This window comes from Pan paniscus, chromosome 14 (assembly GCF_029289425.2).
Source record: "Pan paniscus chromosome 14, NHGRI_mPanPan1-v2.0_pri, whole genome shotgun sequence".
NCBI lineage: Eukaryota > Metazoa > Chordata > Mammalia > Primates > Hominidae > Pan > Pan paniscus.
This window is the reverse complement of record NC_073263.2, coordinates 32,359,204-32,375,451: the sequence shown is the minus strand read 5'-3', so window position 1 is coordinate 32,375,451 and position 16,248 is coordinate 32,359,204. Positions and strand designations below refer to the sequence as shown.

Below are 16,248 nucleotides of genomic sequence, written 5' to 3'. Positions count from 1 at the left end.
CAGGTTCTTTTTGCCTCTACCTTTCAACATGATCAATGTAATATGCTCAAAAGTCCGCAAGTCTCATAGGTACTTTCTGGTGAGTTCAAAGATGGCTGACTCTGCTGCACAGAGCAATGTTGCTTGACATTTACCGTACTGGCCCATCTTTGCAAACAAATCGACATTGCAGTTGAGTTGAAGTGTCCATGGCACGGTTGTCTGCATGGTGTTGGGCTGTCTAGGCTGGCTCTGATCCTCTGGATATAAGAACGTGCGTTTTACATGAGACCAGAAGATCAAGCTAGGTAAGTCCTGCCAACTCATGAAAGGCCATCAGTCCACAAGAAAGGGCAGAGAGCAGGGTAGGAGTTCAGGAGAAAGGCAATCTTTAAAGTGTCCTTCACTCCTGGACCAGCCCAAACTATTCTGGGTATTTCTTTTTCTTTTTTATTCTTTTTTTTTCCAGTAGATGATACAGCTTTGCAATGCAATCTTCGCTGGTACAAAAGCATACTTGTGTGTTGTTGAGCCTGAGTGATGTACTATATGGGAAAACCACCAGTGCAAAGAAGATATTAATTCATGTACACCCTATGAAGCAATTTCATGCTTTTATAAGTTTAATGTTCTTACAATTGGGTCCAGCTTTTGCTGTAATTCTTTTCTCAGAAGGGTCATTATAATGTGCTGTCTAGGAGCCTATTTTATCCCGTAGCCATTATAAGCTAACTTAACTACATTAAGATCACGTTAAGAATGTATCTAGTAACATAAAAGAAAATCAAAACTAAAAGCAGAAAATGCTCTGGATACTGAAATTTACCATTAAATACATGGCCACCTCCTTCAGCAAACACACACATACACACACTGCAGGGGACTGTTACTTCCGTTTCATCAATAAACTGAATAATAAATTCAGTATTTCCAATAAATTGAAAAGTGAATTATAATGAAACTGGGTATCTGTTCCCCCAAAGATTGATGAGTACTCACTTAGAAAAGGCCACTTAGTTCGTCCTCTGTCTCTAGAGAGAGTTACTCCATTTCTAAGGATCTCAGTTTCCATCATTAACCTGTACTCATTCAGTCAGGCTTTGCTGAAGACCTACTACATGATTCTCAGGCCCTGTGGGGTCCCTGTCCCACCTGTGCCTCAGTAGACATGCCATAATGAGTGAGCACTGCCAGCTGCAGGAGCTGCAGAGACGCCCACTGGAGTGTCCCCCAGGAATGACACACATTGCATTTCCCTACAACAGAAGATCCAATTCAGAAGTTTTGTTTTTGTTTAATTAAAGAAAAAAGATGCTGAATACAAAGCACCCTTCCTGTGGCTAAAGCAGGGATGCAATAGAGAGGCAGTTGAATGCAGGTCAGAGACTAGAAAGGAGCAGCAGGTCCCAGGAATGGGTGTTGTTTTGTTTGTAAAGCCATTCCCAGGTTATGTGACACTAGCAACAGCCCTGGGTGGTTGATTCAGTGAACACAGATCGAGAGTAAGTGGAGGCCAAGACTTTAATACAAATGACAACAAAGGCTCAAAAGGAGAAAGCAACTTGCTGGGCGAGATCAGCACAGAACAGCACTGCTCCCATGTCAGGGAGCTCACAGAGGAGCAGGCTGGACAGGATCCACACTGACGAAGGCGCCCTCCAGCTCTCTCATGAGAGAGATGGAAGGTGACATGTGAACCCCGCTGTGTCTTATTTATGGTTTGCTGTGTCTAATTATGGTTGAGAGAGTATGTGTGTGTGTGTAACATAAACTGCAAAGAGATCTTATTTCCTAGTTTGGGTTCTGTCACATTGAAGTAATTTTTCTGTGACTTTATAGAGTTCTGAGGTTAAAACCCATCCAAGTACTGTGATAAATAACTGCCTGACCTGGGGGACCTGCAGGGGACCCTGGTGATGGCCAGCTGTGCTTTTCTTTTCTTTTTTTCTTTTCTTTTTTCTTTTCTTTTTTTTTTTTTTTTTTTTGAGACAGATTCTCACTGTCTCCAGGTTGGAGTGCAGTGGCACGATCTTGGCTTACTGCAACCTCCGCCTCCCGGGTTCAAGCAATCCTCCTGCCTCAGCTTCCTGAGTAGCTGGGACTACAGGTGCACACCACCACATCCAGCTAAGTTTTCGTATTTTTAGTAGAGACAGGTTTCACCGTGTTGGCCAGGATGGTCTTGATCTCTCAACCTCATGATCCGCCTGCCTTAGCCTCCCAAAGTGCTGGGATTACAGGCGTAAGCCACCGCACCTGTTCTAGCCCTGCTTTTCTAAGATAACCCACACAGCTATAAGTGTCAAAAGGGGTGGTTCCCATTGGTCTGAACCATGGTAGGTCGCCATGGTACTAGATAGGATGCCAAAAGCACAAAAGAAAAGATAGGTAAACTTCATTAAAACTAACAACTTTTGTGCTTCAAAGGACAACATGAAGAAATCGAAAAGACAATGTACAAGACAGTAGAAAATATTTGAAAATCCTATATCTAATAAGGGACTTATAACTAGAATATAGAAAGAACTCTTACAACTCAACAAAATAACCTAGTTTTAGAATAGGCAAAGGACCTCAATAGATATTTCTTGAAAGACAGATAAATGATCAATGAGCCAATGAAAAGATGCTCAACGTCGTTAGTCATCAGGGAAATGCAAATCAAAACCACACCGAGACACCACTTCACATCCACTGAAATAGCTATACTCAAAAAGACAGACAATAACAAATGTTGGTAAGGATGTGGAAAAATTGAAACCCTCATACATTGATAGTGGAAATGGAAAATGGTGCAGCCAGCACTTTGGGAGGCTGAGGTGGGTGGATCATGAGGTCAAGAGACCGAGACCGTCCTGGCCAACATGGTGAAACCCCGTCTCTACTAAAAAATACAAAAAATTAGCCAGGCATGGTGGTGGGCGCCTGTAGTCCCAGCTACTCAGGAGGCTGAGGCAGGAGAATGGCGTGAACCTGGGAGGCGGAGCTTGCAGTGAGCCCAGATGGCGCCACTGCAGTCCAGCCTGGGCGACAGAGCGAGACTCCGTCTAAATAAATAAATAAATAAACAAACAGTTTGGCAATTCCTCAAATTGCTGTGACATGTGACACAGCATTTCTACTCTTAGGTATACACCCAAGAGAACTGAAGACACTTGTCCACATAAAGCCTGTAAATGAATGTTCAGAGCAGCCTTATTCATAACAGCGACAATGTAGACAAACCAAATGCTCGTTAATTAATGATGGATAAACAAACCGTGGTTCTGATAGACTGAATAGTGGCCTCCAGTGGCCCTAACCCCTGGAACCTGTGGTTGTTATCTTATATGGCAAAAGCACTCTGCAGATGGGATCACGTTAAGAATTTTTTTCCAGTCAAGGTTTTATTCCGCCACCCAAGCATGGAGTGTAGTGGTGCCATCTTGGCTCACTGCAGCCTCAACCTCTTGGGCTCAAGCAGTCCTTCCACCTTGGCCTCCCAAGTTGCTGGGACTACAGTTGCATGCCACCACACCTGGCTTTTTTTTTTTTTTTTTTTTCCTTGTAGAGATGTTTCCCAGTCTGGTCTTGAATTCCTCAGCTCAAGCGACCCTCCTGCCACAGCCTCCCAAAGTTCTGGGATTACAGGCATGACCCACCATGCCTGGCTACCTTGAGGACCTTAAAAGAGGGAGCATATCCTGAATTATCCAGGTGGACCCAATGTAATCTGAAGGGTCCCCATATGAGGGAGGTAGAGGAGGATTTGACTACAGAACAGAAGGCAATGTGACAACTGAAGCAAAATGCTACACGCTGGCTTGGAGGATGGAGGAAGGAGCCATAAGCCAAGGAATGCCAGCAGTCACCGGGAGCTGAAAAAGGTGAAGAAATGGACACTCCCTGAGCCTGTAGAGCAAGTATGGCCCTATTGACCCTTGATCTCAGCCAAGAGAAATTGATTTCAGACTTCTGACCCCCAGAACTGTACGGCAATAAATGCGTGCTGTTTTAAGCAACCAATTTTGTGGTAATTTGTTATAGCAGCCATAGGAAACTAATTCAGTGGTACATCCACACAATGGAAGTATTGATACAGGCTATACAATACAGATGAATCTTAAAAGTATTGTGCTAAGTGAGAGAAGCCAAGCACAAAAAAACATGTATTTATGATTCCGTTTATATGCTATATTCGGAATAGGCAAATCCATAGAGACAGAAAGTAAATTAGTACTTGCCACGGGCTGAGGGAAGGGAAAAGTGAGTATGAGGTTTCTTCTAGAGGTGATAAAAATGTTTTGCAGTAAAACTGGTGATTAATGCAGCATTTTGTGAATATACTAAAATCCACTGAACTGTACATTTTTCAGAAACTGAACTTCATGGTATTAAATGTTCTTAAAAAATCAAAAGCCCAAGCTCAACATAACAAAAATTACCTAGGACTAATTGAACTAAATGAACTGTTTTCATTATGATTAATATTTTATTTGAATCTACATTAGAAAAAAGTTATTCTTAATCTATCCTTCACCCGCAGTTTAACAGATTATAATCTACTCACACACTAGAATAAAGCACTCTTTACCTAGTATTTTGTCCCAGAGGAACTGTCAAAATTCAAAAGAAAAAAATCCCATGAGCGATCTTCTCCCATGAGATATAAATTGTAAGCTAATATGTCATCAAGACAATTTTAAAATAACAATTTTGTAGAGTATGACATACATTCATTGGCCTTGTCAACAAAACAATAATAACAAAGATTAAATAATGTGGATAGTGCCCTTTTTAATTTATTTTTCACAATGAAATTTTCTATTTCATAAATTTAAAAAAAATAGCTAAAGAAATTGATATAGCTTATTCACCACTGGGGGGAATTAATACTTATGATCATTTCCCTTTCTTACCAGAATATAATTGGGTATTGCCTATGCCAAAAGTTCCTTTTAATTAGATGTGATAAGCTCACTATTACAGAACAAAGCCTGTATTTTACATGTGGGAATGACATCTACAAAGTCTCCCTAGGAAACTCATCCACTAGATGACTTGTGACATTAGGACTCACAGACAGTAAATTCATTTCCTAGCAGGCCAGAAATATTAACAAATATGAGGATCTCAGAGAAAATAGTGCTAATAACAATGATAAAAATTATTCTCACACATATAAGAAATTTACCCCTCTGGGAACTGTGCAAAGCCTCCAGAAAAAAGTTCATTCTAAAGCTTCAATATCATGTGGCTCTAGCTTTGTTAGCCATACCAAAAAAAAGGTATTTATTTATTAGTTAACACCTCTTATTATGCCTATATGAATAAACTTGTGAAATAAAACAAGATAGCATTTAAATAGGAGCCATGATAGTTTTATTCCTCTTACCAGTAACAGGTGAGGGCATGGGGCATACAACTCTGGTCATTGAAATACTAAGAAAAATCTGGTGGTTGGGGAGGGCAATACAAAAAGGGTATTTTTTTTTTAACAACAACAAACACACACACACACACACACACACAGGAAAATCCCCCTTCTGCTGCTGACATGATCACAATAACATGTGATGACTGAGCTGCTGCAGCCATTTTGCAATGATGAGGACAAGCAAGGATGCTGAGAGGTTTGAACTTGGATTATTACTTTACCCACCCCGGGTTCTCAATGATGTGTTTAGTTCATGAGTCAGTCAACATTGGAGCCATACTTCTTGTTATATGTGATGCATCTTCTTTTTGTTTAAGCCAATTGAGTTGGGAGTTTTCTTTTTCTTGCAGCCAAACCAGACTTTCTACTAAAGACCTCAGTAACTATTCTACTACCACCAAGATTCTGGTGTTCAGAGCATGCAAGCCAGGTAAACAGCACCAATAATAAAAGTGTCCTGGACATTTATACATGCTCTTGGAGATTTTACAAAAGATAAATATGGATATAGATATAGACTTAAAAGGAGAGAGTGTTTCAGGGTACATATATGGCATTAAAATAGTGTGGCCCAAAAGACAGCCGCTGGATCCAGGTAGAAAAGATTCCCAGCATCTCCAGGGAACAGGGAAGAGGAAAGGTGAACTAACGAATGATCCCAAGGGTCATGGTTAGAGGAAAAGTTCTGACGAGAAAAGTCATGCTACAGAGAGGCATCTTTGGAAACATATAGCAGTTCATCCTGTGCCAAGGTCATAGGTGACATGAAGCTGCACTTCTGTAATGCATGACAGCGTGATACAGCCCAAAGCCTGAGGTTCCCACATGGTATAACAGTTGCATGCCTCAAGAGAGCTGACTGCACGCTGAGTGCCCAACGGCAAGAAGGTGAAATGTAGACATATTCAGCAACAGTTGGAGACATCTGCCCATATCATTTTTCATCCACAGGGTTGAAGAGCAGAGAGTGATTCAGAGGGACACAAGTGGGCATCTAATGAAGAGAGTTGCCATAGGGCTGCCTCTCAGCACAAGAACAATCTTCTTTTACATGACATGGTCATCTCATCTACCACTAGCAACCCTAGCAATTCTTCTGTATTTGTATGTAATGAATCCTTTCTCAGTTTTGTTTCAGGGAAATCATTTTTTTCTTACTGGGAAGATACATTACAGACTACCAGGTCTCATCAGCCATTTCACACATAAGGAAACTGAGGCCAAGAAAGGTCTGGCGAATTTTTCAGGATCTCAAGCCAGTGCTAGAACCTACATCTTTTCACTCTTTTTTGTTGTTGTTGTTGAGACGGAGTCTCGCTCTGTCACCCAGGCTGGAGTGCAGTGGCGCGATCTCAGCTCACTGCAAGCTCTGCCTCCCAGGTTCACGCCATTCTCCCGCCTCAGCCTCCCCAGTAGCTGGGACTACAGGCGCCCGCCACCACGCCTGGCTAATTTTTTTGTATTTTTAGTCAAGATGGGGTTTCACTGTGTTAGCCAGGATGGCATCTTTTCACTCTTAATCCGTGGCTCTTTTCACTGCCGTAGGCTTTCCACTCAAATATACTCTTGTTCCCAATAAACATAATTTTAACTTGTTTTGCCAACAAGTCATCTTCTTGATATTTTGAACTTGAATTTGAATTTTATATTCAAAGATGCTAACAACTCTACTTCTAACCCACTGGAAATTGGTTTGGTTCCAGATCTTCTTTTTCCTTTCTTTCTTTCTTTCTTTTTCTTTCTTTCTTTCCTTTCTTTCTTCTTTCTTTTTCTTTCTTTCCTTTCTTTCTTCTTTTTTTGTTCAGCAATAGAGCAAAGAATAAAAACCTGATAATTATACACAAGGCAGCTAAACCTAACAAAAGCTCTAACTAGAAAGAAAAGTGTATTCTCTTTGCTATCCTCTCATAATGTCGAGGTCTTTAAAACTGACTTTGAAGGTTCAAAACCAGTTTTACTGTAAAAAATATTCACAGCAATTATTCCTATTAACAGCAGGGTTGTTCTTACCACACATAAATTATTTGTAATCAGAACATTAATTCTCTAGATCCACAGAGATTAGACAGCAATTGATGTTTATATCATGTTGACACAAACCTAATAGTATTCTAATAAGTAGCCCAACAGAGTTCATGTAATTAACCAAGCTGTTGCTTTCTGCTAAAATCTAAGGATGTCTCCAGACTTCCCGTGGTAAAAAGTTTACCTTACAAAATGCAAGTTTTAAACAGCCAGCTATAATTGTTTGAATGGTGAGATTGCCATTTCAGAGTTTCAATGTATTGATCTGACAATCTCATTTCAAACTGATCTAAGAAAACTGAACTCTGAAAGGCCATGTTGCCTGTTGAAGACGGTAGTACATCCTTACATTATAGGACAACAAATTGCAACGATCTCTAAAAAATGCTTCAAATCTTTCATATTTAGATTATATTGTCTGACATAAGTGACTATTGTTAAGGTTTGACAACCATTAGCTATGCAGATATTTGCATTATTGAATTAAATTGGATCTGCAGAGTTTGAATGGAATGATACCCTTAAGCTTTTGCCATCGGCATCAATTAATGTGTGCTCAGTCTCTCGTGGGGTCTGGCATCACATTATGTTCTCTTTATGTGTAAATATATTTAGGAGCAAATAAAACACCACTTTCAATTTTCAAATAAGCTTACTCGGTTTATAATTAAATTTCTCAGAGCAGTTTGTCAACCTTGGCATTTACACATAAAACACTAACAATTGTGTAAAGATTCTTAAGAGATTTGTTTAGAATATGTTGAGTTAAGAAGCACAATACCAGAGAAAGGGAAAATTAAAACACTGAAGTAGTCGTATTTACATCACAGCTCTGAGAACAAAAGCAGTACAGCAGAGCACACTCCAGCAGAAGTGATTCATGCTCGCTCAGGCCGAGGCAGAGTGAGGGAGCCATAGGGGAGAGAGAGCATGGAAACCAAGGCCAGCGCAATATTCCTACTAGATGGATGGAGGGAGATGGGAAGAGAGGGAAGCAGAGCTAGATACAGAGAGAGAGAGAGAGAGAGAGAGAGAGAGAGAGAGAGACAGAGAAGGAGACAGAGTTAAGACTAATGCTGACACTATAATCCAGTAAACAAAAATACAACCTTATTCTCTTAAACAGAAATATAACCTGGGTTGTGGATATAGATGAGGTCAGAAGATTGACTGTCACCAAGTACCTCAAGGCATTTCCAAGGGTCTTACTCTTTATTATTATTTTTTTCTCCAGCTTTACTGAGGTATACTTGACAAATAAAAAGTGTATACATTTGAAGTGTACAACGTGATATTTTGATATACGTATATATTGTGAAATGGTTGCCACAATCAAGCTAACATATCCACACCTCACCTAGTTACTCGTGTGTGTGTGTGGTGACAACACTTGATCTCTGCTCTCTTAGCAAATTTCAGTATATATAATAACAGTATTATTAACCATAGTCATCATGCTGTTTAGAAGTTATCTATCCCACATAACTGAAACTTTGTACCCTTTGACCAGTGTCTTCCTACTCCTCTCTCATCCATCCCCTGGCAACCATCATTCTACTCTCTGCTTCTCTCAGTTTGACCTCCTAGATTCCACATATAAGCGAGATCATACAGTATTCTTCTTTCTGGGTCTGGCTTGTTTCATTTAACGTAATGTCCTCCAGCTTCATCCATGTTGTTGCAAATGGCAGGATTTCCTTCTCTTTTGTGGCTGATTAATACTCTATTGTGTGTGTGTGTGTGTGTATATATTATATATAAAACTATATACTTATATATTATGAATAATATATGTGTGTATATATATACACACAAGAGTATTGATTGCATATATATGTATGTGTGTGTATATATATGTATATATAATATATATGTATATATCACATTTTCTTTATCCATTCATCCATCAACAGACACTTAGGTTGTTTCCATATCTTGGTGGTTATGAATAGTGCTGCAGTGGGGGTACAGATATCACTTTGAGATACTGATTTCACCTCCTTTGAATACAGGTCTAGAAGTGGAATTGCTGGATTATATGGTAGGTCTGTTTTTAATTTTTTGAGAAATCTTTATTGTTTTCCACAGTGGCTGTGCTAACTTACATTCCCACCAACAGTGTGTATTCCCTTTGCTGCACATCCTCACCAACACCTGTTATTGTTTGTCCTTTTGATAACAGCCATTCTAACAAGTGGAAGGTGCTGTCTCATTGTGGTTTTGATTTGCATTTCCCTGATGAATAGTGATGTTTGAGGACCTTTTTATATACCTGTTGGCTATTTGTGTGTCTTCTTTAGATAAATGTCTAATCAGCTCTTTACCCATTTTTTTAGTTGGGTTATTTGTTTTTTGTTTGTTTTTTGTTGTTTTTTGTTTTTGCTACTGAGTTGTTTTCAGTTTCTTATATATTTTGAATATTAACCCCTTATCAGATCTATGGTTTGCAAATATTTTCTCCCATTCCCTAGGTTGCCTTTTTGTTTTGTTGGTTATTTTCTTCCTGTGCAGAAGCTTTTTAGTTTGATGTTGTCCCACTTGCTTATTTTTGCCTTTGTTGCCCATGCTTTTGGTGTCACATCCAAAAAATCACTGCCCAGGCCAATATCAAGAATGTTTATCCGTATGTTTTCTTCTAGTAGTTTAGTTTCAGGTCTTATGTTTAAGTCTTTAATCCATTTGAGTTGATACTTTTATGTGCTGCAAGATAAGGATCCAATTTCATTCTTCTGCATGTGAATATCTGGTTTTCCTAGCACCGTTTATTGAAGAGACTGTCCTTTCTCCATCGTGTGTTCTTGGCACCCTTGTCAAAGATCAGTTGGGCATATATAAGTGGGTTTATTTCAGGGCTCTCTATTCTGTTCCAATGGTCTACATGTCTGTTTTTTATGCCAGTATCACACTGTTTTGATTAGTGTAGCTTTAAAATCAGGAAGTGTGATGCCACTAGCTTTGTTTTTCTTGCTCAAGATTGGTTTGGCTAACATTCTCTTACTTGCTCTTGTGGGTACACAGGATCTAGTCTCACATGACACTCCCTGGGCACTGAGCCTCTACCCAGCAGAGTTCTGTTGGCATCTAAATTGTCCAAGGGGCACTGTCACAGGGAAGAGGCATGAGGACCACTTCCCCAGACCTGCACCCTCCTGTTAGGGCATCCTGGGCCATCACTTTTACCTCGGAGACCTCACAGAGCACTCGCAGCTCTGCAAAGAGGGAGAAATGGCTGCCTTTTCTTTTTAGACAATATTCAGTTAGAGGTGTTCCAAATCAGGGCAGCTTTTACCCCAGAGACTTGTGAGGTTTTTAATAACAGACCTTTTTCTGTTTACTTACACGCCTCTCTCTCTTCAGGTCACAGATGTGGGCTAAGAGTGGATCAAGTGAGAGAAAAACTGCAAGGCTTACTCAAAATGCCTCTTTGCTTTTGGAATCCTAGGCCTTGATGTGGGGGTGGAGGAGTTGGCTCCTTCTTCCGGTGGAAGGGCCTCAGGCCCTATTGTACTGAGCTGTTGTAGGCTGCCCTCCCCATTCTACCCACCAAAGCCACTTCATGTGCACAATTATATCTGAGTCCAGAATTAAAACAAGCATTTTTCATGTGTATCTTATTTAATGCATTTAATACATAAACAAGAATATTTGTAATGTGTCACACAGCATAATAATAAATGAAATGTCCATTATTAAGCCATGAAATTTAAGCAGCAGAACAGAAGCACTACCATTGCTTCTACCTATGTACTCCTTTTATATCCCAACCTTGTGATCCCACCAGGTATAACCTCTTTCTTGAATGTTAGGTTTTATCATTTCCTTATCTTTTTATATATACAGATACAGAGTCATATACATATACACTTCTATGTATATATAGTTTTATAACATATGTATCACTAAACAATATAGGGTTTCATTTTGCTTGTTGAACTTCATAAAAATGTCTCTTTAGGTATGTAGTCTTCTGAAACTAGCTTTTCTCACTCAGCATTCTGGTACTAAGATTCATCCATGCTCACTCATTTTCACTATTTCGTGAACAGGGTTGTATTAAACATTCTTTTATGTTTCATGATGCTCATGTACAAGAGTTTCTCTAGAATATATACTAGAAGTCAAACTGCTCTGTCATAGGATATACAAATGTACAGCTTTACAAAATGATGTCAATTTGTTTTCCAATGTACCAATTTATATTCTCACTAGTGCTTGTGAATTTCTTTCATTTACATCATTTCTGAAGCTCAGATTGGCAAACTTCTTAATTTTTCCAATCTGCTGGGTATAAAATGATTTCTAGTTGAGATCTAGATTTCCCTGATTAGTGATGAGGTTGAGCGTGTTTATTTACCATCTGTGTGATGGTAAATAAACACACAGCGTGTTTCCTCTGTGTGAAATGTCTGTTCAAGTGTTTTGCCTATTCTTATACTGGGTTGTCTAGTCTTTGCTATACAGGAGTTTTCGCTAACACTGGATGTTAATCTTTTATCAGTTATATGTGTTGCAGTTGTATCCCAGATTGGGGCTTGATTCTTCCCTCTATGATGTCCTTTAATAAACAGAAATTTTTTAACATCAATGTAGTCAAATTTAATATTTTCCTTTATGTCTTAGTTAAGAAATCCTTATCTATCCCAAGGTAATAAAGATATTGTCCTCCATTTTCTTCTAAAAATTTTCTTTTCTTTCTTTTTTGAGACAGGATCTTGCTCTGTCACCCAACCTGGAGTGCAGTGACACAATCACAGCTCACTGCAGCCCTGACCTCCTGGGCTCAAGCAATCCTCCCACCCCAGCCTCCCATGTAGCTGTGACTACAGGCACACACCAGCTAGCTAATTGTTTAATTTTTTTTGTAGAGATGAGTCTCACAATGTTGCCCAGACTGAAAGTTTTTGGTTTTTTTTGTTTTTTTTTTTGAGACGGAGTCTTGCTCTGTTGCCCAGGCTGGAGTGCAGTGGCACAATTTCAGCTCACTGCAAGCTCTGCCTCCCGGGTTCACGCCATTCTCCTGCCTCAGCCTCCCGAGTAGCTGGGACTACAGGCACCTGCCACCACGCCCGGCTAATTTTTTATATTTTTAGTAGAGATGGAGTTTCACCATGTTAGCCAGGATGGTCTTGATCTCCTGACCTCGTGATCCACCCACCTCGGCCTCCCAAAGTGCTGGGATTACAGGTGTGTGCCACCGCACTCAGCCATAACTTTTAAAATATTTATTTTCACACTTAAGCCCTTAATCCATTGGGGATTTATATTGATATATGGTGTGAAACAGAGATACAATTTCATATTTTTCTATGTGGAGAGACAATTGCCCCAGCACCACTCACTGAGCAGTTCCTTCTCCACCACTGATCTGCATCGTCCTCTCCACCATAAATCAAATTTCCAAAGATTGACAGGTCCATTTCTAGGCTCGTTAATTTGTTCCATTAGTCAACTTTCTATCCCTGCACTACAACGTATTGTCTTAATTAGCTAAGTTTCATCCTAAGTCTTGATAGAGGAACCATTCCCATCTTTTTCTTCTAGATTGTCTTGGCTAACCATTTTTCTTTGTTCTTCTACCTAAATCTTAGAATTGTTTATCAAGTTTCCTGAAAATACAAATGAGATTTGTATTCAAATTGTTTTGAATTTGGGGACAACTGACATGTTTTTGTTATATGATTCTTCCTGTCTATTAATATGGCATATTTCTAGTTTACCTTTTAAATGTTTTTAAATGTACCATATTATTTTCTCCATTATTTGGCAATTTTTCTTAGATTTATTGCTTGGTTCCTTAGAATTTCTATTGTATGTATATATATACACACACACTATATATATATACATACACACACATACATACACAGTATATATATAGTTTTATTGATGTATAATTCATATACCATACAATTCACCCGTTTAGTGTGCAATTCAATGGTTAATTCACTAGTTAATTGCCTTAACTAGAGACTAGATGTCCTTTTGGGAGACTTCTTTGGTGGTGACCAGAAATGACAGGAGAGGATGATGAGCTACTCCTGGACAAGAATGCTGATGAATGCGTTCATCCTCCCACTGCACAGCCATTTCTCCTAGGCCTGGGTAGAACAGGCATTCGTCTTGGTGGAGTTCTTCCTGGAGATTTCTGCCTTCTAGATATGATCTTGATTGGGATCTCTGGCACCATCTAAGTTGAGGATGAGAAGCTGAGCAAGATGTGTGGGGGATCTTGATTTGGAAAGTGACTGAGATCTTGGTGGGGGTATTTTCCTTTTTCTTTTCTTTTTTGGGAATTTTTTTCATTTAATCTTCTCCTAGCTGTGGCTCCATGTTCTTGAGCTCAAAACAGCTCTACTACTCATTGACTGACCTTTAAACACATACATCTGTGAAGGAAGCTCCCTATTTGAAATCCTTCTGCCAAGTATAAACCACTTTTTTTTTTTTTTTTTTTTTTTGGGGGGGGGACAGTGTCTCACTCTGTTACCCAGGCTGGAGTGTAGTGGCACAATCTCGGCTCACCACAACCTCTGCCTCCCGGGTTCAAGCAATTCTCCTGCCTCAGCCTCCTGAGTAGCTGAGATTACAGGCATGCACCACCATGCCCAGCTAATTTTTGTATTTTTAGTAGAGATGGGGTTTCACCATGTTGGTCAGACTGGTCTCGAACTCCTGACCTCAGGTGATCCGCCCACCTTGGCCTCCCAAAGTGCTGGGATTATAGGCGTGAGCCACCCCGCCTGGCCTCAAACCATTTTCTTTTAAATTAATTGCTGTAGAGAGGCAGATGAGGTTACTGAGCTGGAGAGACTTACATTCGGATCTAGCCTTGCCATTTTCTGTGTGGCCCTTTGCAAGATTAACAGAGTGTTAGGTGCAACTATTCCAGTTGTCTCAGAGTTTTGCCTAAAAGTCCACGGCAGAACAAGCGTTCTGTGTCCCATGAGCCATATGGAAGATGGAAAGCACCTACCAGGACACCTAAGAGACCTTGAAGCTTGGGTTCGCATGCTCAGGCTGGCAGGGAGAGGACACCATGTTCCACTCTCTACAAGTCAAGCGGGGGAAGGAAGGGGAAGAAGGAAGGGAAGGAAGCTCAAGTGGTGTTCAGGAGTTAGAGGCACCGGGGGACCAGGCTATGAAGGTGAGAAGAAGCCTGTCTGTGGTCACCCAGGAAAACCATGGGACCTGTAACATCCCCTGGTGGGAAAGAAGGGAGTGGGTTTGAAGTGACAGGGAAGGGAAAAAAAAATGTCGCTTTCTCCTTGCTCCCTACTAAACTTGGGACTTGCAATAAGCCTAACATATTTACTACTCAAAACCCAATGAGACTCAGTTTCCTCATCTGTAAAGTGGAGATAAGAATAGTGGCCATCCCACAGGGCTTCTGAGGATTTGAGATAATAATAACGAACTTAACATGCAGAAGACACTCAGTTGTATTTGTATGTAGTTCTATGTAGTTTCTTCCCTTCAAAATTGGAGTATTGTATTGTAGTAACAGTTTTATTACTGGATTAAATCATAAGAAATTGCTAATATTCAGCCATTTTGTCATACGGAAATGGCAATCTCCTATGTTTTGACACAAGGTATCAGGTGTCTTTTTCATATTATCAAATATCTTTGAAAACATAATTTTTAATGACTGCATCTTGTTCCATCATATGAATAAACTCTGATTTACTCAGTTCTACTTCCTGTTCTATATATTTAGGTTGTTCTAAATTTTTATTGTTTTCTACAGGCTTCTAACTAGAACATAGGTCATTTAATGAAATCTAAAATAATGCGTTGTGTAGTGTATGCATCATAGAATTTTCCAGAAGTGCTAACGAATATTTTCTTTCTAACCCACACGGCCTCTATTAGTCTGCCCTCGACGCTCTTGGCCCCCACCCACCACCACGCAGAGCACTGGGCTGGCCCCTCCTTCTGCTTCTCTCCAGCTTCATTGAGCCTTTCCTGAGAAACACGGGAAGTGGGGTTGGAGGAGCCCAAGGCTCTGGGTGTAGCCATAAAAGAATCTTGCCAAAGCTCTTCTTACCAGTACATTGATGTGGCATAATTACTGAGGTGCACTCAAAATCCATGTTTCTTCTTCTTCTGTTTTCCACTCTGGCTTATAACCTAGACATTGGGTGGGGGGTGGGGGTGGGTATTGCCCTAACCTCGGAAAGAGAGCAAGCCCATGCCCTTTCTCACCGCTATTAGATACACAAAACTCTATGGTTACTTGAGGCCATCCATCTTCAGTTCAAACTTGAAATGTTTGGTCCAATATATTAATGAATACTTCACTCACCTCCCTTCCCTCTGCCCTCCTCTATCAAGTTAAGGCTGTCAGGTGGTTGGCCTGCTTTGGGGGGAGGATGTGCTGTTTTTCTCCCTTCCTACCCACATCCACAATGTCTGAAAGCCATTTCTGAAGGCTACATGGCAAATCCAGAGGGTGCAATAAGGAAGGAATAGAGATCGGGGAAAGAAAGCTCCTACTTGTGTCTTGGTGGTGGGAAAGCTCTCTGAGCTGGGCAGATGCTTCTGGCAGATTCTTTTCCTCTTAGGCTTTTCTCCCCTGCTGAGCCATCTACCCCCCATGCCCCTTCAGAGTGGCTCTCCTTCAGTCAGTCACTCTAGAATTCCCTCTTAATTTTGGAATCCCCCACAATTCTGAGCAGTCCTCACCCTAGAAGGCCACCCTCTTGGACAAAAATCTCTTCAGTGACCCCAGGCCTTCCTCTTACCCAGATTCTACAACCACTGCCCAGGATCCAGGACTGTAGACCAGCCAGGCCAGCAGAGGGGAGAGTAGCACTTCCCAGGCACTG

At 40.4% G+C, this 16,248-nt stretch overlaps 1 long non-coding RNA gene across 1 annotated transcript in view; it reads left to right on the top strand.

Moving 5' to 3' along the window:
* LOC130540757 (uncharacterized) overlaps positions 1-3,980 on the top strand; it is a 100,830-nt gene extending 96,850 nt beyond the window's left edge. The window contains exon 5 of the long non-coding RNA XR_008954747.2: positions 3,530-3,980. This is a non-coding gene — a long non-coding RNA (uncharacterized LOC130540757). The remainder of the gene's footprint in view (positions 1-3,529) is intronic.
* The last annotated feature ends 12,268 nt before the right edge of the window (positions 3,981-16,248 follow it).